This window comes from Phoca vitulina, unplaced genomic scaffold (genome assembly GCF_004348235.1).
Source record: "Phoca vitulina isolate PV1807 unplaced genomic scaffold, GSC_HSeal_1.0 scaffold6, whole genome shotgun sequence".
Lineage (NCBI taxonomy): Eukaryota > Metazoa > Chordata > Mammalia > Carnivora > Phocidae > Phoca > Phoca vitulina.
The window spans coordinates 40,598,885-40,622,706 of record NW_022589709.1 but is presented as its reverse complement, the minus strand read 5'-3'; the positions used below and the strand labels follow the sequence as shown (position 1 = coordinate 40,622,706).

At 36.9% G+C, this 23,822-nt stretch overlaps 1 long non-coding RNA gene across 4 annotated transcripts in view; it reads left to right on the top strand.

The window, feature by feature from the left end:
- The window catches only part of LOC116632254, a 430,473-nt gene that overhangs the window by 395,993 nt on the left and 10,658 nt on the right, over positions 1 to 23,822 (top strand). For all 4 annotated transcript variants that reach the window (XR_004299378.1, XR_004299376.1, XR_004299377.1 and 1 more), the window contains 2 exons: positions 11,223 to 11,328; positions 14,111 to 14,165. This is a non-coding gene — a long non-coding RNA (uncharacterized LOC116632254). The remainder of the gene's footprint in view (positions 1 to 11,222; positions 11,329 to 14,110; positions 14,166 to 23,822) is intronic.

Here is a 23,822-nt window from a genome sequence, read left to right as displayed (position 1 = left end):
TGGATGGAACTGGAGGGTATTATGCTGAGCGAAATAAGTCAATCAGAGAAAGACATGTATCATATGATCTCACTGATAGGAGGAATTCTTAATCTCAGGAAACAAACTGAGGTTTGCTGGAGCGGTGGGGGGTGGGAGGGATGGGGTGGCTGGGTGATAGACATTGGGGAGGGTATGTGCTATGGTGAGCGCTGTGAATTGTGTAAGACTGATGAATCACAGACCTGTACCTCTGAAACAAATAATACATTATATTTAAAAAAAAAAAAGAAGAAGAAGAAGAAGAAGAAGAAGATAGCAGGAAGGGAAAAATAAAGGGGGGGCGGAAATCGGAGGGGGAGACGAACCATGAGAGACTATGGACTCTGAGAAACAAACTGAGGGTTCTGGAGGGGAGGGGGCGGGGGGATGGGCTAGACTGGTGATGGGTATTAAAGAGGGCACGTACTGCATGGAGCACTGGGTGTTATACGCAAACAATGAATCATGGAACACTACATCAAAAACTAATGATGTAATGTATGGTGATTAACATAACATAATAAAATAAAAAAAAAAATCACCTTCTGCTCCCAGGACTTCTTGGAGTCTTTAGCATATAATGTGCATTGCGAATCTTCTAGACAGAGATCAGGATGGCTGCATTTCTAAAATCTATATCCTCACATAGTGCATCTGTTAACATCTCCTTGAAGCAGTGTTCCACAAAACAACATGGGCAAAATGCTGTGAAATATCTAGGAAATCCATTCTTATAAAGGGCAGAGAACAGCTTCATATACTAGGATAGTTATAAATGATATTAAGATAATCAGTTATGAAATGAAAAATAAAGGATAAAGAAGTATCATTTATCTATATAATATAAAGAGTATTAATTGATTTTGAACTGATCTATTTGCTTGATATTTGGATGTGACATCTTTAGATTACTGTCTTGACAATGTTCTCATGGCAAAATGTTCTCATGGCAACAAAACCCATCACAATCCCAAACAAAGAATGCATGTCTAAGGACTAAAGAAAGCTTTGTGTGAATACTGCTCCACTCACTGCAAACTGTTAATTTATTATTAAAAGAGAACTTTCAGTGCCTACAATGGGCCACACATAATAGTAGATATAGAGAAGAACTTAATATAACCCCCAGGGCCTTACTGCCTCAAAAGGGAAACAATCTAACAACTAGTATAACAAATTCCTTTTTGGAGAAGGTATCAGACTGTGCTCCCAAACTTGCCCATAGCTGCTGCCTGTATCACATAGCCAGTTAAATGGCAACAGTATTATTCTAGTCTACGGTGGATTAAAATTCGTCATAAGTTTCTTTTGTGTTTGAGGGCAAAAGTGTTCCCCACGTCCAGTGCTCCTGGCCATTAACTATCCTTGCATAAATTTTAATCAGCCAGCTGTTGGCTTATAGCCCTTTTTATATGAAGCCCCTAGAAGATACGTGTGCCTCTGGGATTTGGGTATAGATGGAGTCCAGTCTGTTGTACTTGGTAGCTGGCTAATGTCTCTGGCATTTTTACCCCCGAACACTGGGTTCCACTTTTGTATTTGAACATCCTACTTTTCCCTCTGCTCCCTCCTGAGTAGAATCTTTTGGACCACCAGTGCTTTATTTGGTATTATACCTCTAATTCTTCTACTGTATCCTTTTATTATGTCCACAGTGTAGTCTGTTTATGGCTGAGTAACCTGTACCAACACCTAGCTTACAGACAAACCTATACACAATAATTAAGGGGAGTATTAAAAAGAAACCTTGAAAAGAAAATTTTACCTCTGTCTAGGAAGTCAAGAAAATGTTAAGAGATCTCTGAAGAATGAATAAGAATTCTGCAAGGAGACACTAAAGGTGAACATTGACAAGAGGAAGGATATTCTAGGCTGAAGGAATCCCTTATGCAAAGATACACAGTGAAAAAGATAAATAAAAAATAATTTTATATGACTAGAGCATAGGGTATTAAGGTACAGATATGGCTGAACATGACAAAAAGTGCATAAAAATTTATGTAAATTAAATATTAAAAAATATATAGGAGTAACAAATCAGATATAGATCTTAATAATTTTACTCTGGCATTGACTTACAAGGTACAAATCAGAGGTAGGTGTGCTCCTATTTGGGAAATGATGTGAACCTGAATTAGAAGTTGAACCAAGACTTCACTATAAATAAAATGTGAACACTAGAAAACAGAATTGTTTTTCTGCTTTGTTCACAACTGTGCCCTCATCACCTGGAATAGCGCTTGGCACATAAACTGAATGAAAGTAAATAGGAGAGGACTCATTACTTGTCTAGTTATCCATTTATTCATTCATCCATCCATCCAACTATGCATCCATCCATCTACCTATCAAGCACTGAACACCTGTACTGTATTAATCATATATTGGGTCCCAAAAGAATGTATGAAGCAGAAATAAAAGGCCAAGGACAGAAACTTAGAAATGTGAATATTTAACAGTGGCGTTAAGAAAAGGAACACTGAAAGAGTCTATAAAAAAAGTAGAGAGAGAAGAGATGACACTAACAATTTGTCACACTGAGAGTAAAAGGTAAACAAGATTTCAGTGATGATAAGGTGATTGCCAGTATTTTGGTGCTTGGATCTGGTTGATACTAACCAGTCATTTGTCCAGTGGATTTTCCCCCTTTTTACTTAAGTACAATTTATAAACAGTGAATAGACCATAAGAATATAGCTCAATGAGATTTGACAAATACAACTCTGTGACTCACACCCTTTTCAAAATAAGGGACATTTTCATCTTCCCCAAAAGCTTCCTCGTGTCCTTACCCAGTAAATTCCTCCCACAAAGTGGAGACCAATGTTAAGATATTTTTTCTCCATAGATTTCTTTTGCTATTTCCTGTCTCCTGTATTATCACATGCATATAAGGCCATTTGATATTGTGCCAAAAGTCAATGATTTTCTCTCTGTGCTTCAATATGGACAGTTTTTATTAACTTAAGTGTCCAATCTGCTATTAAGCTTATGCATTGGAATGTTTATTTCAATTATATTATTTTCAGTTTTAAAATTTCCATTTTTTTCATTGTTTATGTTTCCCTGTTGAAAATATATTTCTATCTTTCTGCACATTATCTTTTTATTTAAACCCATCAATATATTTATAACAACTATTTTAAAGTCCCTGTGTGCTAACTCCAACACCCGTGTCACACCTGGGTTTGTTTCTGTCCACTGTAATTTTCCTGGTTCTGTGTCACATTTTGAAAGTCTTCTTGTATATCCAGTAATTTTTTATCAAATTTTGGGCATTATAAATAGTGTATTAGTCTAAATTATGCTGCCTTTAAAAAGTGCTGAGATTTGTTCTAGCAGGCAGTTAATTTGCTGGTAGTGCAATTTGATTTTGTTGAGGCTTAGTTTTATGCTTTGTTAAAATGGTTCTAGAGTAACCCTTCCTTTAGGGCTAGGCTTGTCCTACTCTTACGGTATGGCCTTTCTATGGTTTCAGCTGAATGACTGGGTTTTTCAGAGAGATGTTTCCAGTGTGGCTGGTTGGAATTCCAAAGTCTTCCAGCACTGAATACCCTCTACAATCTTTATCCTCTCATAGTCCCTCAGTAACTGTGGTTTTCCAGGTCCCATGGAGTTTTACCCTATGTATGCCCAGCTTATTATTTGGCCAAAGATGGAAGGGTACCCCTATGCAGATGTCGGGGGCTTCTTCTTGATGCTGCTCCCTGTTTTCTAACATCCTACTTTTTCAAATTCTGGTCACCTCAGCAGCCATAAATCTGGTTTCTCTTTTCTCTGCCTGGAGAGACCAGTGTTCTCTGTTTGGACTCTAGTTTCCTAAGCTGCAATTTGAGAAATGCCCCCAGGCAGAACGCTGGGGTGAATGTTAAAACTGACTCTGTCTGTTTATCTTTTCTCAAAGATCAAACCTGCTCTTGTGTCTGTTGTACAAAGTTTAAAATCAGCTGATTTTTATTTTTTCCCTAGATTCACAATTGTTTATGGTAGGAGCATTATTCCAATATCCAATAACCTATCATGGCCAGGACGAGAAGACCCGTGCATTGGATTTTTTAATTGAAATATTTTTGGATACCAGATGATTTTCAGGATCACAAGGTGGCAAACGTCTTTCACTTTGTAACATGACATTATCCCCAACTCCAAATCTCTACATTCTCTGAGGACCTTATGGAGATTTATTGTACTTAAATCTTATGAAATGCAGTACTTATTCATTAGCACTGTTTTCACAAATGTATTACCTTGTCTTTCTCTAATTCACAACATTTGGTTAATCAGATGGCATTTTTGGGGATCACCTTGAGCAAAGGTGGAAAAGCAGCAAATAACCAAATATGTTAATGAATGGATTCAGTCAATGCTAAAACTGAAATTTGGGTCATTTTCATGACTATAGAACCATTGAATCCATTGTTTTTCACTTGCAGTACGTTAAGGGGTTTCCTTGTGGACAGCCTATATTCACCAGTTGTATTGGAGTCACACACAAATAGCTTAAGTTATGCATAACAGTGCACTCTGCCAAATGACTGCACAGCTGGAGAGTTCACTGGGGGTAGCAGCTGGGTGAGGATCCTCAAAAGATGGGTGTATACTGAAGGAGTTCCGTCTTGCTTTTGTACCCAGAAGGCTCACTATTAGCATCTTGCAAACACAAAGAAGAGATTAGAGTTTATTGTTCATTTTCCCCTCATGGGGAAGCCATGTATGTTTATGCCCTAAAGATTGCACATTTTAAAGAAAAAGCCACTTTCGCTGTGGAATTAACCAAATTGACTATCTTCCCAGTTTGAATTCACTAGATAACTGCTAATCCCCACTTTATATTATGCCCTAAAGACAGCAAAAGGATTGTGAAGGCCTGAATTTCCAGGTTTTCTCATCTGTAATACAAATACCAGTTAAAGACATAATATCATTTTATGCTACTCTCAAAGGGCATCTAGCAAAGCTGGCTAGCATTACTGCAACATTTTAATTACTGGTGCTTACCACAATTTGCAATAATTACAGTTCATTTAGTGAGCTGGTTCTTAATTGCAGACACTGCTAAAGTAACAATTGAATAAAAAATAAAGTGTATGTATGTGTATATATGTATCTAATATATATATACACATATATATAATATATATACACATATATATAATATATATATACACATATATATGAATGATTGAGAAAGATATAAGCCTATAAAGAGATTAAAAAAAACTAGCATATTCTACTAGACCAAATTCTAAAGCAGAGATATTAAAAGCAGTTTTCTAAACCAAAGGCCTAGAATTAAATTTAATCATCAAAACAAGTTGCTCCACCATTTATGACATCCTCTTTCTTTAGCATAATTCCTGATTCTGTGCCTTTTTTGTATTAAAGAAAGCTCAGTGAATGAATTCTAGTACTAATATAAGTAAACTCTCAACTAACTATTCATCAGGTGGCAAATCTCAGATAGAGATAAATCCTATACAAAAAGGATTTTCATCTAAAAGTAAAAGCAGTTCAGGAAAACTCAGTGAAGCACTGTTTCTTATTCTTTCTTCACTTCACTGAACACCAAATAATCATGAGATTTTACCCTATATAAATGTCGGTGATATGGGGGATCAGAATGTTTCGTGGGTGAGGAAGCAAAGGAAATGCTCAGAAGAGCTAAAGTGAAAAGATTAGTTAACGAGAGGCTTTAGTCTCTTGATAAAAAATGTACACTAGGTTCTAATACTTTCATCAGTCATACTTTTCTCAATGTCTTGGAGCAATTTCCCTACATTCTCTGTGCTCCAGTGTTTCCAAAGACAAATAAAAAACAACAGTGGGTTCAATTTTTGCTTAGAGAAATATCTGTAATTTTGATGACAGTATGGATTGATCTACTTAACAGTACTTTAAAATAGATGGGATGCCCCAGGACGCCTTTCTACCAAGTTCCTAGACTGCTGCATACCCTTGGCTGTTTGTTCCAAAGGTGGGAAGCTTTGGGGAAGGACTGGGGGAATAGAGGCAACATGGAGAATAGGAGAATAATTCCATCAGGTAATTTAGTAACCCTAAGGATTAACTTCTAAATTGTGGAATTCTTTCATAAAATCATGTCTTCAGATGCAAAGTGAATCGGAAAAGTAAAGCAATCAAGAACCTAAAGAATAAGACCATTTTCCCTCTGCTCTCAGGGAGCTTCCTCTGAAAGCAAAAGAAAAACCTAAGCCTTAGGCTAATTTCATGAGTATTCTCCAATGTCAAAATATTCTCAACTCATATCTGGTTAATGTCAAAAGTTATTGTAAACTGATCCTCACAGTTTTTAAAAATTCTGAATGTGAAAGGAGAGAGATTTTGGTTGACTTAACCAATAAAATGAGAAAATAAACATTTTTATCTATTGGGCACATTTATACATTTCTTTGCTGAGATGCACTCAAAGGTGGTAACTCTTTAAAAAATATCGATACCTTCTCTAACACATATTATAATTCTATAATGGACTTTTACCAAGTTATCAGTCATTACTTTCTAGTATGGTTGAAGAGAACATTTTAAGTCAAAGCCACAGGGGTGCCTGGGTGGCTCAGTCAGTTAAGCGTCTGCCTTTGGCTCAGGTCATGGTCTCAGGGTCCTGGGATCAAGCGCCGCATCGGGCTCCCTGCTCAGCAGGGAGCCTGCTTCTACCTCTCCCTCTGCCTGCCTGTCTGCCTACTTGTGATCTCTCTCTCTGTCAAATAAACATATGAAATCTTTAAAAAATAAATAAATAAAAATAATTAATTCAGTGAAAGCCACAAACCAAAGAAAATACCCCTCCCTACAAAAAAAAAAAAAAAAAAAAAAAAAAAGCTGTTTTCTGAGGAGGTAGTTTTGATCAGAGCAGATAGTAATTTGAGAAGTGGTGCATCTCTCAAAATAAAATACTTTATTCAGATTAAAGCAACACTGTGACCTTTGTAAGAAAAAATGACATGCTGGCTCTCAGAAAGAAAAGAATGTCCTGTTTATAGTTCAAATCTCTTAGTACCTCATGGAGTAGTATGAGTGAGGCAAATTGGCCCCAGTGATAAAATGTGAGGCTATGAATCTTAATGATACTTTAAAGCTGCATGATCATGGGTGAGTTCTTTAAGATTTCTATTAGGTTAAAATTAAATATTAATAATGCTTACCTCTTGGTTTTTTTCATTTTTATTAAACAAGTTAAATGGGTTAAATGAATTTATATGTATAAAGCAATTAAATCAGAGTACTGTTCATAGCAAATATGTAATAAGTTTTAGCAATTGATGATGATGATGATGTAGAAGATAGAAAACTACATTGGAAATTAAGGAACATGAGCTGTATGGCAGCTTCTTAGCTCACTTCTTACAAAAACCATTCAACTTCCTTGAGTCTTGGCTTCACTAACTGTGAAACAAAGGAGCTGCGTGATGTGATAATGTAGGTTCCTTCTTGTTTTAACTCTTTGATGATATATGCATGCTTGAGTTTTATGCAGTGTTGGCTTTGAGCAAAAACTGTAATATAGGTTGTGTGATTTTAGAATCCTCACCATCTATTTTCTGTAGTTTCCTGCTCTCAGAAGTGACTATACCAAAGTCTGCCTGGTACTTTGTGCCATCAGCAGAAGTTCTGAGGAACAAGTATCTAAACATGTTCTGAAAGCATTTTGGGTGTATCACAGATTCATTTTGCTTACGAGAAAGTTTCCCTGGCAATGATAAGTAAGCAGGAAAGTGCTAATGTTAAATCCCACCTTATAAGTAACAGTCAGCTTTCAATATATTATGCTGTGGTAATAAATGACTCTCTAATATCAACAACTTACAACAACAATGATTTAATTTCTTATTCATGTTAACATGCCAGCTGATGCTATTTATAGTCAGCTGAAATTAGTGAGAGTTGTCTGCATCTCTGCTTTATATGTCTTCTCATTCTAGCGCCCAGGATGAAGCAACTGCATTTATATGAATCATTACATTCTCCAGGCAAAGGTTAAGAGCAAGAGAACTGGCAAGCACATGCAAGGATTCTTAAGGCTTCTGATCAACCATGGCTTTGTGTCCACCAACGTGCCACTTACTAAATTGGTTCACAAGGCCAAGTTCAAAAGCACTGAGTAGTGATATAGAACAGGAGGATGGAGTGAATAATTGGGAGCAATAATACAGTCTGTCACAGTTTTCAAAAGACCTTCTCCAGTCCCTGGGGTTGTTAAAAATCCAAATTCTTTTAAATGTCATCAATGCAAATATTCCTTCTCCACAAAGCCTTCTTTAATTTCTCTAGTCAGTAGTTCACTGATCACTTCATTTGTATTCCTATAGCATCTTATACATCTCTCTGATGATACATATCACAGTGTGTTATAATTAGAAGAATTGAAAAAAAAAAAAAAGAATTGTTATGCTGGCACTGTTAAGCAAAAGTAGTTCTAGGGAAGAGTCCTAATTTGTAATGTTTGTCAATTCCCATGGTGTAAATACTCTACCAGGCCTGATTTCAAATGGCCAGCGTGGTAATCACGAAGCATGGAATTGGGAAAAGATGTACAGTAACACAACATTATGTAAGATTTCCAGCAGGAAATATAGAAATAATAGATGTAAGTAAACTCAAATGCATAGATAATAGTAAAAAATAGCAAAATGATAGTGATGAGTTTTTAATATTATCTGTATTTTAATATAATTATACATTTATATAATTTTTTTAGTAATGACAGTGTTTTTAACAAATTGAAAAATTCCTGAAATTTCAGCAGTTGGCTCTTATGAACAGATATAAGATGTCTCCAAAACACCACTGAAATTTTGATGTCAATGTTTATCTTTCTGCTAAAGATTGGGTGCCCTTCAGAGATGGGCTGAGTCTTAATTATCTTTTTATTCACTGTGTCTAGCATGGTGCCTGGCATTTGGTAGGCTCAATTAATGTCAAATAAATGAGTGGGGGAAAGTGAATAAACAGGCATTGGAGAGAATAGTAGGAATGGGTAGAAACAAACTTCACTGTATTGGTATTACTTCTAATTGAGAATATTATGGAAGCCTCAAATCCACACATACTCCATAAGGATGAGAGAAAAAAAAATCACATTGCCAGGTAAATAGCTTGGATATAATCACCAGAGATGTCTTTGCCACTTAAAGATCTATTTTCCCTTTCTGATAAAATGCTGAACTCTACTAAATTACTCCTTTAGTGATAATAATAGCAGTCATTTATGCATACTGTGTGCCAGGCATTAAGTCTCCTTATATTATTTTATCCTTGTAGCAACTATATGAAGTTACATTATAATTCCATTTTATAGATGAATACAACAAGATTTAGAGAAGCTAAGTGACTTGCTCAGGATTCCAAAACAGAATGAGTTAGAACCAGAATTTTATTCTGAATCCCTCTTATTCTAGTCTTTTTTTTTTTTTTTTCTCCTGAGGAGCAGAGGTGAGGGAAGTTTTACCTTCTCATTTTACAGTAACATTTGCTGCTTTAATGAACTTCTTAGTTACAGACATGTATATTTTATTTCTAAAGCACAAACAGGCTTTTGTTTTAACATCCTCTGAAATGGTTCACCCGGGTGGTACAGTCAGTTGGGTGTCAGACTCTTGATTTTGGGTCATTTTGCGATCTTAAGAGTCGTGATCTCAGGGTCGTGATCTCAGGGTCCTGAGATCGGGCCCTGTGTTGAGCTCCACACTTGGCGGCATGGACTCTACTTGGGTTTCTCTCTCCCTCTCCCTCTGCCCTTCCCCCTACATGCTCTCTCTCTCTCTCTCTCTCTCAAATAAATATGATTTCACTCATATGTGGAACATAAGGAATAGTGCAGAGGACCACAGGGGAAGGGAAGGAAAACTGAATGGGAAGAAATCAGAGAGGGAGACAAACCATGAAAGACTCTGGACTCTGGGAAACAAACTGAAGGTTACAGAAGGGAGGGGATGGGGGGATGGAGAAACAGGGTGATGGGCATTAAGGGGGCACATGTGGTGATGAGCACTGGGTGTTATACGCAACTAATGAATCATTGAACACATCAAAAACTAATGAGGTATTATATGTTGGCTAATTGAACATAATAAAAAAAAAATCAAATAAATAAATAAATCTTAAAAAAAAAAATACTCTAATGCACCTCCTCTAGGCAGAACTTTTCTTTAATGATGTCAAACCTAGCAATGACCTCAGGTTATTGAATATTACGATAGTTCACCAGTTCATCAGTTACTTTCTATTTATCGATTATCTGATAACATGAACCCTTTCCACTCAGTAAACCAAAAAGTAATCCTAATCCTCAATCATGCTAAGAAATAAAATCTGTTGCTTCCAATAAGAAGTCTTCTTAAGGCTTTTGTTTATCTACAGTCTGGGTTTTGTAGGCTTGGTTATTAAAGCCTGCTCACATGTTGAATTTGCTAATGTTTCTCACCAAAAAATAGGAAATAAATCAGTTAATAATATTCACAAAAGTTCAGGAAAATAATCTTTAGCGATATGGCAAAAGAGGTGATTTAGCTACTCCTTAAGAAAGCAGATGAATTATATAATTGGATACCAAAATAGAGCCATAGATCAGAGAGGTAAAATGTGGATACTTTTCAACAGTTGGATGAAAAAAGAGGCCTTACCCAGGGTTTTGAAGAAATAGCTGATTAATCTGTCAAAATAGTAATTTTTCCTAAATATTGTAAACATGACTGCCTGCTGAGTTAAGAATACAAGGCTAAAATTAGATGAGGAATATGGCTGGATCTTCCAAGTAAAGCAATCGTCATAATAACAATAGAATATCTATTGTACCTTTGTTTATACAATGCCACACAATGGGTTTGCCTCCAACACCATGTGAAATAGTATTATACCTGTAGTGACTAGTAAATTGCCTTGCTTGAAGTAGCTGTTCTATAAATGTCTTATATTGAATGAATGAGTTGCAACTGGATGTAATTTATATTTATATAAATGTCATATTTATATTAAAGGATCTTATATTAAGTAAGGATCTTATATGAAAATGCAGAACAAAATGCCATGGCTTAAACAGAATTGCAGTATGGCACACTTCATTACTATATTTATTATTTTATTATTTATGACATGCTCATGAAGTTTGTTCAGAAATTAACCATGGGTTTTTTATGCTGTATAAGACACAATAAACACACTTTATTCTTTGTCACTGAATGCAGCTATAAATCCTGGAAAGAATGCATTGAGCAGCTATCTGAGAACTATGAAGAGCAAACAGCAAAGCAATTGGAGAAGATAAGAATTTGAAGTATAACCAAACTGGCAGTGAGTTTACCTTTTTGTTTTCTGCAGTAACCCCAGGCCTAGACTCAACTCATCCTGAAATTTGGAAGCGGGCATCAACATGGATAGAGGAAGCTCAAAAGGAAACCCTCTAGTTTAGGGGTATCCTATCAGCAGTAGTGTCACAGCGGGGGACCCACAACTTTACAACTCTGAGGGATGAAACCTTCCTGTGTCAGAATCTGTGGTCCCATGTGGGTTGGACAAACCCATTTCCTTTTCCTTTGTCCTCCTGTTCCTTGACCCAGGATGAGGGTGCGGCAATGTAAGGTACACAAGAGAGAAGGACAACCAAATCTCCAGCTTTCTGGCCAGAAAGTACTGGGAATATCAATGAAAAGAGAGAAATTTGGAGAGATGACCACTAAAGTTGTTTATAAACTCTGGGCTTACTCCTGAGCTTTATATACATGGATCTGATCCTAAACGTTATACTAAAAGCTCTGGGAACTGAAATAAGACATAGACTACCACCAATCTTAGACTGGCAACTGGGTGTAGCAAACACAGGACAGATATAAATAGCATTTCAAAGGCTTTGAAAATGGAACTGACACTAAAACCACAACCCTCAAAAGCTAGTTAGAATTTGTGGCCTGAATCCAAGTGAGTCAACTGCCTTCTAAACCAAATACCAACATTCTCCTAAGGATTTAACCAAGACCCAGACTATCACAACATAGCAAAGTCTTCAGAACACGATCCAAAATTTGTCAGCATAGGAAGAACCAGGAAAATCTTAATAGGAGACACCAATACCCAGTTGGTATAGAAGCCAGATTATCTGACAAGGACTTTATAGCAGCTATTATGAAAAATGATACAAGAAGTAAGGGCAAACACTCTTGAAATGAATATAAAGATAGATGTTATCAGCAAAGCAAAGGAAAATAAAAACAAGGACCAAATAGAAATTTTGGAACTAAAAATTAAAGTATTGAAAATAACAAAACTCACTGGATGGGTTCAATAGCAGAATAGAGATGAAAAAAGAATGGATCACTAAATTGGAAGATAGATGATTAGAAATTATCCATTCCGAATATAAAGAGAAAATATACTGAAAAGTAAATGGAAAAAATCCCAGGGACTTGTGAAACAATATGCAAAGTTTTCTGGAGTCCCAGAAGAAGAAGAAAAAAGTCAGGTAAGAAAAAGAAAATTTAAAAAAATAATGGCTTAAACTTCTCAAGTTTGGTAAAAAATGTAAACCTATGGTTTTAATAAGCTCATTAACCCCAAACATGATAAACATAAAGAAATTTAGGTCCAGACACATCATAATCAAACTGTTCAAAACTATAGAAAAATTTCTTGAAATCAGCTGGAGAAAAAAGATGTATTATATATAACAGAACAATAATTTGAATGATTGTGGATATCTCTCTAAAACAATGGTGGTCAGAACAAAATGCAACATTTAAAAAATGCTAAAAAGAATTGTCAACCTAGAAATCTTATCCAGTGAAAATACCTTCCAAGAATAAAGCTGAAGTAAATATATTCTAATATGGAGGAAACTAGGGGAATTCATTGTCTGAAGACCAGCTCTAAAATAATTGAGAAGAAAATATTCACAAAGAAGGGGAATTTTTTGGAAGCAGTCTTAAAACATTTGAAATAAAGTAAAAGGAATGGAAACGTTAACTATCTAGGTAAATATAATAGACTATATTTCTCTTCAGTTCTTTAAATATTTTTCACACTTGAAAGAAAAAATCATAACATTTTCTGAAGGTGTTTTTAATGTATGTAGATGCAATATATAAACCAATGTAATATAAAGAAGGGAAGGTAAAGGGACATCTGAGTTGGTAAGTTTTCTGCCTTCCACTTGGAGTAATAAAAAGTTAATTCTAAGTAGACTGTTAAAAGTTAAGAATGTGTATTATAACCCCTAGAACAATTACTAAAAAACTCATGAAAGATATATAGTCCAAAAACAATAGATACATTAAAATGGAATACTAGATGAGGGGGAAGAGATCTAATAGTCCAAAGAAACAGGGAAGGGGAAGGAAACAGATAAAATGAAAAAGAAGGAACAAACAGAAAAAAAAATGGGTAACCTGAACCCACACTTATAACTACAATCAATGTAAATGGTTTACACACCCCAAATAAAAGACAGAGATTGTCAGAGTGGATTAAAAAAATGACCCAACTATAATAGTTGATTTTATGTGTCAACTTGACTGGCCCATAAGGTACTCAGATACTTGATCAAACATTATTTTGGATGTGTACATGACGGTGTTTTTGGATGAGAATAACATCAGAATGTAGACTGAATAGTGCAGATTGCTCTCTCTAATGTGGGTGTGCTTCTCCCATTCAGTTAAAGGCCTGAATAGAAGAAAAAGGCTGATCCTCCCGAGAAGAAGAAACTCTACCGGACTATGTAATCATAAGGTTACTAAGCAGTTGACCTTACATTAAGGAGATTACCCTAGTGGAACTAACTTAATCATATGATCCCTTTTAAAAAGTTCTAGGTATCGAAAGCCCGTTTGACTGGGACCCACTGTCATATAGTGATTCTTAAGCACAAGGAATCTGGTCTAAAGTTTCGAAGGCTGCTCTTTGTGACTGGCTCATTTACATGGAATAATTTCATTACCTGAAGAGTAATATTTTATCTAATTAATCATCTCGACCAGAGTAGATTATCATTGTATACTTGCTGAATTAATGAACGAGCGAGTTATACATCTGTATAGTCCCCTTTCCCATGTAAAGGTTTTTATTTTTGTTTTTAATTTAGGAGACATTATGGTACCAGTGGTGAAAAATCTTGGAACCCTCATCAAATATAGCAGGTGAGCTCTGTCCCATCCTTGTGCAACTGCAAGTTCTTGATAGTTTCTAATGAGCAAATCTGGCACAATTTTTCACATCCTGCTCTCTCCTTTTAGGCTAGCTCTCATCTTGAATCCTGATTCTCCTTGTAGCATCATTCACATGCACCTGAATATGCAGTTAAGAGTGCTCAGTGGATCCATCTGTGAATCATCATTTTGTATTCTGTACTCACATCACGAATCAACTGCAGATTTGAAATAACTAGGATAATGTTTAAAACACTCTTTGCAAACTCATTCAGCCTTGAATTTATGTACTCACCATTGTACTTTCTACAGGCACTTAAAATTAATCATTCACTCGTGTATACACACCAGGAAATAGCAAGTCTGAGCCAGAAGAAAGCCATACACACAATTTAGGCAATGAGTTTCAAATAGTGGCCAATCAAGGACAAAGGCTTTTTCTAGAGGTGCTGGAAGAGGCTTTGAGTTCTACTATTCAAGGGAAGACCTTCAACAGCACTTGCTAAGAGAGGCCAAATAGGCTCTGTGTCGAGCACACATTCTCACTCTCAGGAGAGGCATCTGTTTGACAGCAGAGAATCTGGCTGCCAGGTAATGACCAGGCTGTATTCACTACCCACACAAAACAGCCTGGATAATTTCCATTCCTGCCAGGTCGAGATTTTTACAGTGGCCAGTCTCTAATGCTCCTGGCTCCAGAAAAGTGCCTGAAGTCTATTCCTTATCTGAGGTCAGGTCATCCCAGAAGGAAAACCTGAGCCAAGATTTCAAGTGCAAGTTATTTATTAAGGCAGTGTTCCCAAGAGAAACTGTTAATGGAGTTCAGAATAGGGAGGAAGAAGAACCAAAAAAGGGGGGGGGGCACTATTAGGTGAAATTCCAGGCTCAGCCAGATTCCAGAAAAAGCTGTGGAGCTTAAATAGCAAGTCAGTTTGTCGTGTCTCTATGCAAAGGACTGGGTTTTGTATCTTTTTACCAGACAGTCCTTGAGTCACCCTAGGGAGACATAAACTCCCAGGCATTTCCACCTAGCTCCCCACAAGAGCAAAGTAGCTCCAGTAACCTCAGTGCAATCCTTTGAGAGACGTTAGAACAAAACATACAGAAGTGGAGCACACATCATGGTTAAAGGAGACTGAGTGATCTAGCCAGGGTACCAAGTGAGGACCATTATATATCTTACTTCTGTAGGTGTCTGGGCAAGTGCTCATCTATGTCCTACAGTCTGTCTCCCACCTCTGTGACTCTCCTCCTAGCTGTTTCTCAGAGAATCACCCTATTGCTTGTGTGGACTTTTAGGGAGGGAAGTGGGAAAGATTTCATGGATTAAAACATTAACCAGTGCTGCAAGTTATCATAACCAATATAAATAAAAACAGGTACAAAGGAATTTTCGCTCCAAGAACAAGTTCTTCACACAAACATTATGCTCATTAATGAGCTGTTCTGGGTGTTTTCTAAAGATCCCTGGAGACAAAGTGCTTTGGAAGGCAGTGTGGTATGGTACAAAAAAGAGCATAGGCTTCAGAATCACAAAGACAGAGTAGGCACCCATGACCTCCGTCCCGGTGTTATTCTCTGGCAATTATGTTACATGGCAAAAGGGATTCTGCAGATACAAACAAGATCACTAATGAGGTGATCTCAAGATGGGGAGATTTTTCTGGTGGGCTAAATCTACTGGGGTGATTCCTCCCTGAGCCTTCAGGTAAGATCCCAGTATGACGGACATGTTGATTTCAGCCTGGTGAGACCGTAAGCAAAAAATCGCAGTTGAGCCCGCCCTAAATGTCTGACCTACAGAACTGTGAGAGAATAGATGAGTGTTGTTTTAAGCAGCTAAATCTGTGATAATCTGCAATGCAGTACAATAATAATACATTATGTTCAAATTCTAACATTATTACTGCCAAAGTGCTGTAGTTGTGTATTAGTTTCCCCCAGGCTGCTGCAACAAAGTACCACATGTGTGGTGACTTAAAAGCAACAGAAATTTAATTTCTCACAGGTTCAGAATCCTGCAGTCTGAAATCAGAATCACAGAGCCAAAGTCAAGATGTCAGTAAAACTGTGCTCCCTCTGGGGACTCTAGGAGAATCCATCCCTTACCTCTTACATCTTCTGGTGGCTGTTGGTATTTCCTGGCTCCTGGCTATAATCTCTGCCTCTGTCTTCACAATGCCTCCTTTTCCTTCTTCTCTCCATTCCCCAACTCCTGTGCACGCGCACGCGTGTGTCTGTGTGTGTGCGTGTGTGTGTGCGTAAACTCTCCTTCCACTTTTATAAGACTACATGTCACTGTGCTTAGGGACTTTCCAGATAATCCAGAGTAATGTCCCCATTTCAGGATCCATAACTTAATCACATCACATCTGCAAAGATTCTTTTCTATTGCAATAAGGTAACATTCATAGATTCCAGAGATTACTCATGGTATCTTTTGAGGGGCCATTTTTCAGTCTGCCACACATTATGAGCAGTCATTCAACATCTCTGTGGATTTTGGTTTCCTCATTGAAAAAATGGGACAAAACAGGACTATCTCAAAGGGTTAGTATAACAAGTAGTAAAATAATGTGCCTAAAACACCTACCATAATGCCTACGATGGGGCTGACACTCAATAAGGGACAATTATTACTGTTAACAGAAAAGCCATGATCAATGGGGACACAGGTATTTGAAAATCCAAGATGAAAAAAAAAAATTAGAATCTTCTAACAAAGATATAAGCTCATCTTTCTTTAATCCATTTGATGCTAGAAATTGTCCATTTATCAGCTGTGTGTCTGTTTTAGAAAATTGTCAAATGACTGCTGTCTTACTACCATTATAATTCAATTGGATTTCACTTTAACTCTGCAAATGTTCACTCATTCTGCTATGTGCAAGGAACTCTGCTGTTCACCAGGACATGCATATCTAAGCAGGACACAATCTGTGATGTAGTCAGCCTTACGATCCAGCAGGAAAATAAGAGTTTTCCATAAATACTTGCTTCGTAGAACACATACCATGTCCCAAATAAATTAAATATTAACTTTGTTATTCCCCTTTTATGAGGTGTGCATCCAAACTTCAAAACAAATACCATGAACAAGAAAAAAAAAAAAAGTACATCAGATAGAATTGTTAGATTCACAGTCAGTGAAATGACAACACAACTTAGTACTCATAAATTGCTGTGTGTGAATTTTCTATAACTTTACAAGTACACGTTGTTCTAAGAAATATCTGAAAATAATTACAGTCACAGGTTTCATTAACCAGCTGTCTACATCAAGCCTCCGAGCCCTGTGTCTCACAGTGGGGTTGCCTTGAGCTAACTGGAGCTCACAGAGGAACAACTGGCTCCTGGACCCTCACTGAGTCCCTGGGAATGTTCTGTGAAAATTCAGGCATCCACCATAACATGAATGACTCTGAAATAATTTTTTTGCTTTAAATATTTTTGTCATAAAACTATACTTGTGGTATTGCTGTCTATGTTGGCAGTAGTGTTTGAAGTCAACAGAATTTCCTATAAAACAAAACGAAAAGACAGTGACTCACTAATCTGTTTAAAGCAGACAAAACATTAGATAAAGCAACAGAAATTGTTCCAAGGTTTTATGTTTTCCCTTCTCTCTCTCTGTTTCGTTCTTTTTTTCTTTTCCTTCTTTCTTCCTTTTTTTGCCTTTGGTTTTTGTCCATTTAGATTTTACTCCTGCAATTAAATTTGCCTCAGTAGTTTTGTGATACATAAGGTTAACTGTCACCCTCAAAATATTCCAATGCGGTCTTCCCCCTCCCGTCATCATCTGGTGTTCCATAGACATAAACAGAATATAGCATATAGGGACTGGGAAAAAAGTGCAATAAAATTAAAATTTATGCAGAGATTTTGTTGTTGTAGAAATCTTTATCTTTTACAAGGGAGGCCAACTGCCAGCAAAAGCAACTGGCGAAATAGCACACAAGCTGGTAAGAGGTTGGATATTAATATTTGAACTATGATTCTTTAAATCTGGGGGGATGGGAATGCCTTATCTCCCCCGTGCTAGGGTAACACCTCATGAAACAGACCTGAGTAACAGTATATTCAGTGTTCAAAAAGATTCTTCGCACATTTGTGGGATCATGCAACTTCCAAGTGGAGTATTTTTGAAACGGTCTTGTTAAGCGAATTATTAGATTGTTATAGTAGACTTTCAGCACTACATATATTCCTGCTTGATTTGTGACTTCTATAGAACAAGCAATCCAGAGGATATAGAAAGACAAATTTTAGAAAGAATAGCTTCTTTCTAACTTTAATTTGGACAGACTAAATTATGCTTTCCTTCCTGAAAAATAAAATAAAAAGCCAGGAGCATTTTTTTATTGTTTATTTTTTGTTGCTATTCCCTGTCTAGACACAAATTCAGGATACCAGATGAGCATCTAAGATCTGACAAAGAAGTAGCAATTTGGTGGCCTTAAGCATGTCTGTGTATAGTGTCATTATAAAAGTTCCCTGCACATTTTGCTCACTACTACAACTACAACTACAACTAGTTTATGGTTTAATGACGATAAAAGAAGAGCTTGTCCTGGGTGAGGAACAAACAAAGAACCATAAAAGAAGTGATCCTCATTAAAGGGCCACCTCACAGGTTTCAGGCTCCTTTCCTTTGCCCTACCTTTTGTACCTAGCCCCACCTGTAAGGATGCCAGGTAAGGCCAGGACTGAAAAAAGTGTGATTAGAGATGTCAAAATTCATTTTGCAAAATATTTTTCTTCATCAGTAGGTGTTTTATTTTCCCAAAGGGGTAAAAAGTCATTCACTTCGTTTCTCATTTATTTGAATAGAATCACTTGATGGAATAGTTAAGCAGTGCCTCTCTGCTAGTCAATATCATAATAAAATAGGATTCCATTTTAAATAAGCCATAATTTTGCCACCCTCCCAGAGGTGAGCAACAATAAAAGTGTGGGTATCATACATCTGAAAAATGCAAAGGATCAGCTTTCCCTGACTCTAATCAGAAATTAAAATTTGCTCCTATAGGCTAGAGCCTATGAACTTCACTGACCTGCATCTAGATGGGGCAGACTTCTAAAACTTGCAGGATGGGAGGAAATCACCCACACACATTTCAGAAAATATTATGGTTTCCCTTCTAATCTAAGAAGTAAGCAGAGCTCTGGGTTTTGACAGATTCACCGCTGCAATGTGTTGGGAAAGAAGAATAGAAAAAAGGATGGGACTGATCCCTATCTCACTGCCTAATTTTGCCAAAAGGAAAACAGACTCGCTGCCATCGGTATGGCACTTCTCTAGAAAGGACTTCTCTTTGTCCTTTCTACAACAGTGGTGTCTAAAAGCATGTTCTGTAGTCATAAAATTTCCCAGGTCAGTTTACAAAGAAAAAGGGATCTTCCAACCATAGTTTTGGATATGGGTACTTGCTGCAGCAATGAATTTGAGAAGGTGACAGGTTACATAATAGGTTTGCAGTTATGATTGCACCTGGCCCTGGAAGGTTGCCATGCCATGAAAAGAGAATATCAGCTCACCTGCACTGGTGAACAACAGGCTAGTGCCGCCTTTGCACACTTGCTAAGCTGCTCTTGTTATTAGGGACACTGATTCAGCTGTTCCAGCTGTATATGCTTTTGTTTGCTCTTACTTGCTCACCATATATAATGATTTCCTCAGACATGCAAGAATACTTGGACTTTGCTTTTATTTAGAAACTGTTTTTATACATGAGTGATTGCTGACTATTCAATTATAGCTGAATTTGAAATGGTTGGGATCCATTTCTAATTGATTTCAGTGAAAATCAATAGAGTTTCTAATCAAGCAAATAGAGCTGTATGAAGTTCAATGCTGAATGACTAGTTAAACCTCTACCATTTTTACTCATGTCTAAATCAATAAGTAGTATTTCATTTCATTTTTAACTGGATCTTTTTGTGTCTTGAACTGAGGCATTTATAGCAGCTTGCTGACATTCGAATGATGTGTATTATTTGTAAACCTGTACATTCCAGGCCAGATAGAAGCACTTAAAATGCAAAAAATATGAACAGAAGTATACAGGAAGATTTTTAAATCTAAGGAACATTTTTTTAGGGGAGGTGAACAAAACCAGGAACTATTTGACATGAGGTGTTCAGACTGCCAGTTTATGGTAAACAAAGGAAGTTTGGTGGTGGTGGTGTTTTTTTTTTTTTTTCTTAAATTCATAATATCATGATTACAGAGCATCACTGCAAAGAGGGTTAGGCTTCAGAAGATAACCAGACAAACCAGTTCTTAAGAGGGTGGCTGATTGGCTGCTTTGCTAAAGATAAATTTTTCCTCTTCCAAATATTCTGAAAAAAAAAAAAAAAAGTAGACTAATAGCGAGAAGTGTAGTGATTTGCACATTATCCAAGCCATTGAGTTATTCCTGCCTGTCCTCATTCTGGTTCTTGATTTGCAGGCCAGCTATGCTCTGCAGCTGGAGCAAATTATATCAGAGAAGTGCTGATGTGACCACAAGTTGACAAAAGGACATGATTTCTAGTAGCAAAAAAGCAACTAGATTTTATGAAATTGTATCTAATAATGTTGTTTAACTCATGGATCCTGCATCTGACGCCTGCTTTTTATCCAGTCCTTTCAGCGGCCCTTTGTTAACAGTCACTCAGAAGAGGAAATAAAATGTAGCCATTGAAATAAAAATTGCTCTACTCTTTTTAATAGCTCAGCTGCAGGCTCTATTGTTTTATTTAATGGATTGTGTAACTGAAGTCTCTCCTCCTGATGATTCCCATTTGGCTTCTGAGTCCCCAAACTCTGTCAGAATCTTGGGGGTTCCAGAAAGGAGGGGAGTCTGGTGTTTTGCTTTTTCAGAATACAAGTGGAAAGTAAAAGTACTAAGATTCTTTAAAATGTGATTCCCACTATGGCCTTTACAGTACTCTGTGCAAGAAACAGAGCTTTTGCATCAAAAGTAAGCAAGATTAGACTGTCCCTAGATTCAAAAATTCTAGTTCACGACAGAGAAGTCTGCTTGGCTTAAGTACACGGGGGCAAGGGGGGCTGGAGGCAGAGGCAAAGGGATGAAAAGGAAATAGAAGGACTATTCTGGCAATAAATAATTATCTTCATTCTTGTCAAAATCACTGTTGTCCTCTAATTGATAGATATGTTCTCTGCCCTAGATTCCCTGCAGTGGGTCCCTCTGTCCTCCTGCCTGACTATCCATGGCCAATGTGCAAAGTATACCTACAAGTCATTTGACTTACTGTCATTCTAAAGAGTGTCACGTGAATATTATATTTTAAATTTTAAAATGTTTTTGGGTTCCTCAGAGCAGTTACAATGTGTCTGGATTCTGCTGGAAGGATTACAGGTGACTTTAAAAATATGTATTTTGCTTCTGCTTTTTAAAGATAAATTGCATTATGGGTATGTTCAAAAGATCAAAGTTAAAGGAAAGTGCCTCCTACACAAGAAAGGTGGTACAAAATACCAAGAGAAAGGATCGACCCCTCTGTTCCATACTACTTATAAACATCTTAAACATGAATGAATTGCAGACTATTTACCTGACTAGAATAAACCGTTAGGCTATGGTTCTTGGAGAATTCTGCAGAAAGCTTTTATCATTTATTTTTGTCCTGCCTTGATATGTTCCTTCAAAGCAGGTTCATTGTTTTAGGAAGTGGAGGAGAAAGATTTGTTAAATCATGAAGTGCTGAGAAGCCTTTCAGCTGAGGAAGACACACAATGTACAAAGCAGTTAAAACAAATCATACAGTATAACCTGTTAAGGATGTAATTGAGATACATGTAATCATTAACCTTGGAACAGACTGGGAATCCGTTAATGAATCAAATCAATACCCTCTCCACTGATCCATAATAATTTCAAAGAAATGAAAAATTTAACAGCTACTGTATGTGAGGTTATCGTGGGCTGCAATTAGCTAGCCTCCAGGAGATTATGTTACCTGGTTACCAGAACGTAGGTATAATTTCTGTAGATGTTCTGGAAAGATTGTCATAAAGACAGGTGTCAGACGTGGAAACGGGTCAGGAAAAGATATTTGGTATGGCCAAAACCTGGGTCATCTTTCTGTTACTTCATTCCATACATCCTTCTTGTAACATTTCCTACTTCCAGTTAATATAGATGTACTGCTTTGAAAAGACATTACGGTTGAATTTTGTCAGTAAAAAAAAAAAAAAAAGTTATTAGCTCTTTTTATATCTTACTACCCATCTAGATTTCACATGAGATGGCAAAGAGGTCAAGGCAAAAATTCTACATTTGGTAACAGAATAAACACATGAACTTTCTGCTGCAGGCAAGATACTTGTGTATGAAAATATTTCATGTTTGTACAACTCCCTCATCTTAACATTCCCAGCATGGTCATTATTGCCAGTGTAATTTTATAGAAGGATAGTGGAAAGAAATGAATGTCTTTTCTCCTCTGAATCCCCACATTTTTACGCCCCCATTTTACAAGCAGTATGCGGCACCCTACAAAATAGTGCAGAGAGAACAAAATGATCCCAGGGCCCATTGCTTTTACATACATTGCTTTTCTGCAAATCTTAGAAGCAACAATCTCAGTATGTGAACCTCCATAGGCAAATCTCCATTTGGGGGAGATATAAAAAGAGATATTGCCATTCTCTAGGGAATCAGTAAATAAAACGGAGAACAGAATTTTAAAAAATGCATGGAAAATATATGCGTATGGAAATGTGAAGAGCCTTATTTTATAATGCCAAGGAGGGCACAAGATAAAAACTGTTGTCATTTGTTTCCAGGGAGAGCAGTCGGTGAGACCCAGGCACAGTAGGAGAGTTAGTTAGCTACCACATGTAAGGCTGAGAGCAGATGGCGCCGCTGATACGGAGCGCAGGAATGCGCGTGTGTATGCGGGTGCGTCTCTGTGCGTGTGCGTGTGGAAACCAGCAAGGAGTTTGACACTGATGTACTCCATCAAGTCCAGTTAGAAAGAACAAGTAGATAGAACAACATTCTGTGCATCTGGCAGCCTAACTAGCTCTGTCAATCTGTGGATACTGCTGACATTGTACTATAAGCTTCGATTCCATCTGTGTTGTTTATTTTGAGCTGGATTTACTGCACACTATGTGAATTGATGATGGCTAGAAGGTCCAAAAGATTCTGAGTCTGTTTAAAGTTCCAAGGTGTCAAATTACACAGGCTTGTGTCACGAACATTATGAAAGGGTAAGTGGAGAGGCAAACTGATTTCAGGATTTGTTAGACGTCCAAGAGAAATTGCCGAAAATATAGATGAAGAAGGTTTATGAAAACATCTAAAGAGTACATATGAACTCCTGCAATCAAATGTTTCTTTTTCAAGTTGTATTGTGTCATTTTAAAAAATTCAAAATATGTACAAACAAATAGACAAGTCAAATCAGCTCTCCACTCTGAGGTTGTGACATGCATATTATTCAAAACTTCCTGATCAGAACCATATAAATTTGCCAGAATAAAGGAACGGACTTGATGGGTTAGGGTTGCACCTGCCTTCTTTCTGAATTGTTAGAACTGAGGAAAAAGTGTATTTCTATACATGTACTGTTAAGTTATTCTGTGACATTCTTTTCTTGCTTCAGTTTCTTTCCATATAATAAGATATTTAT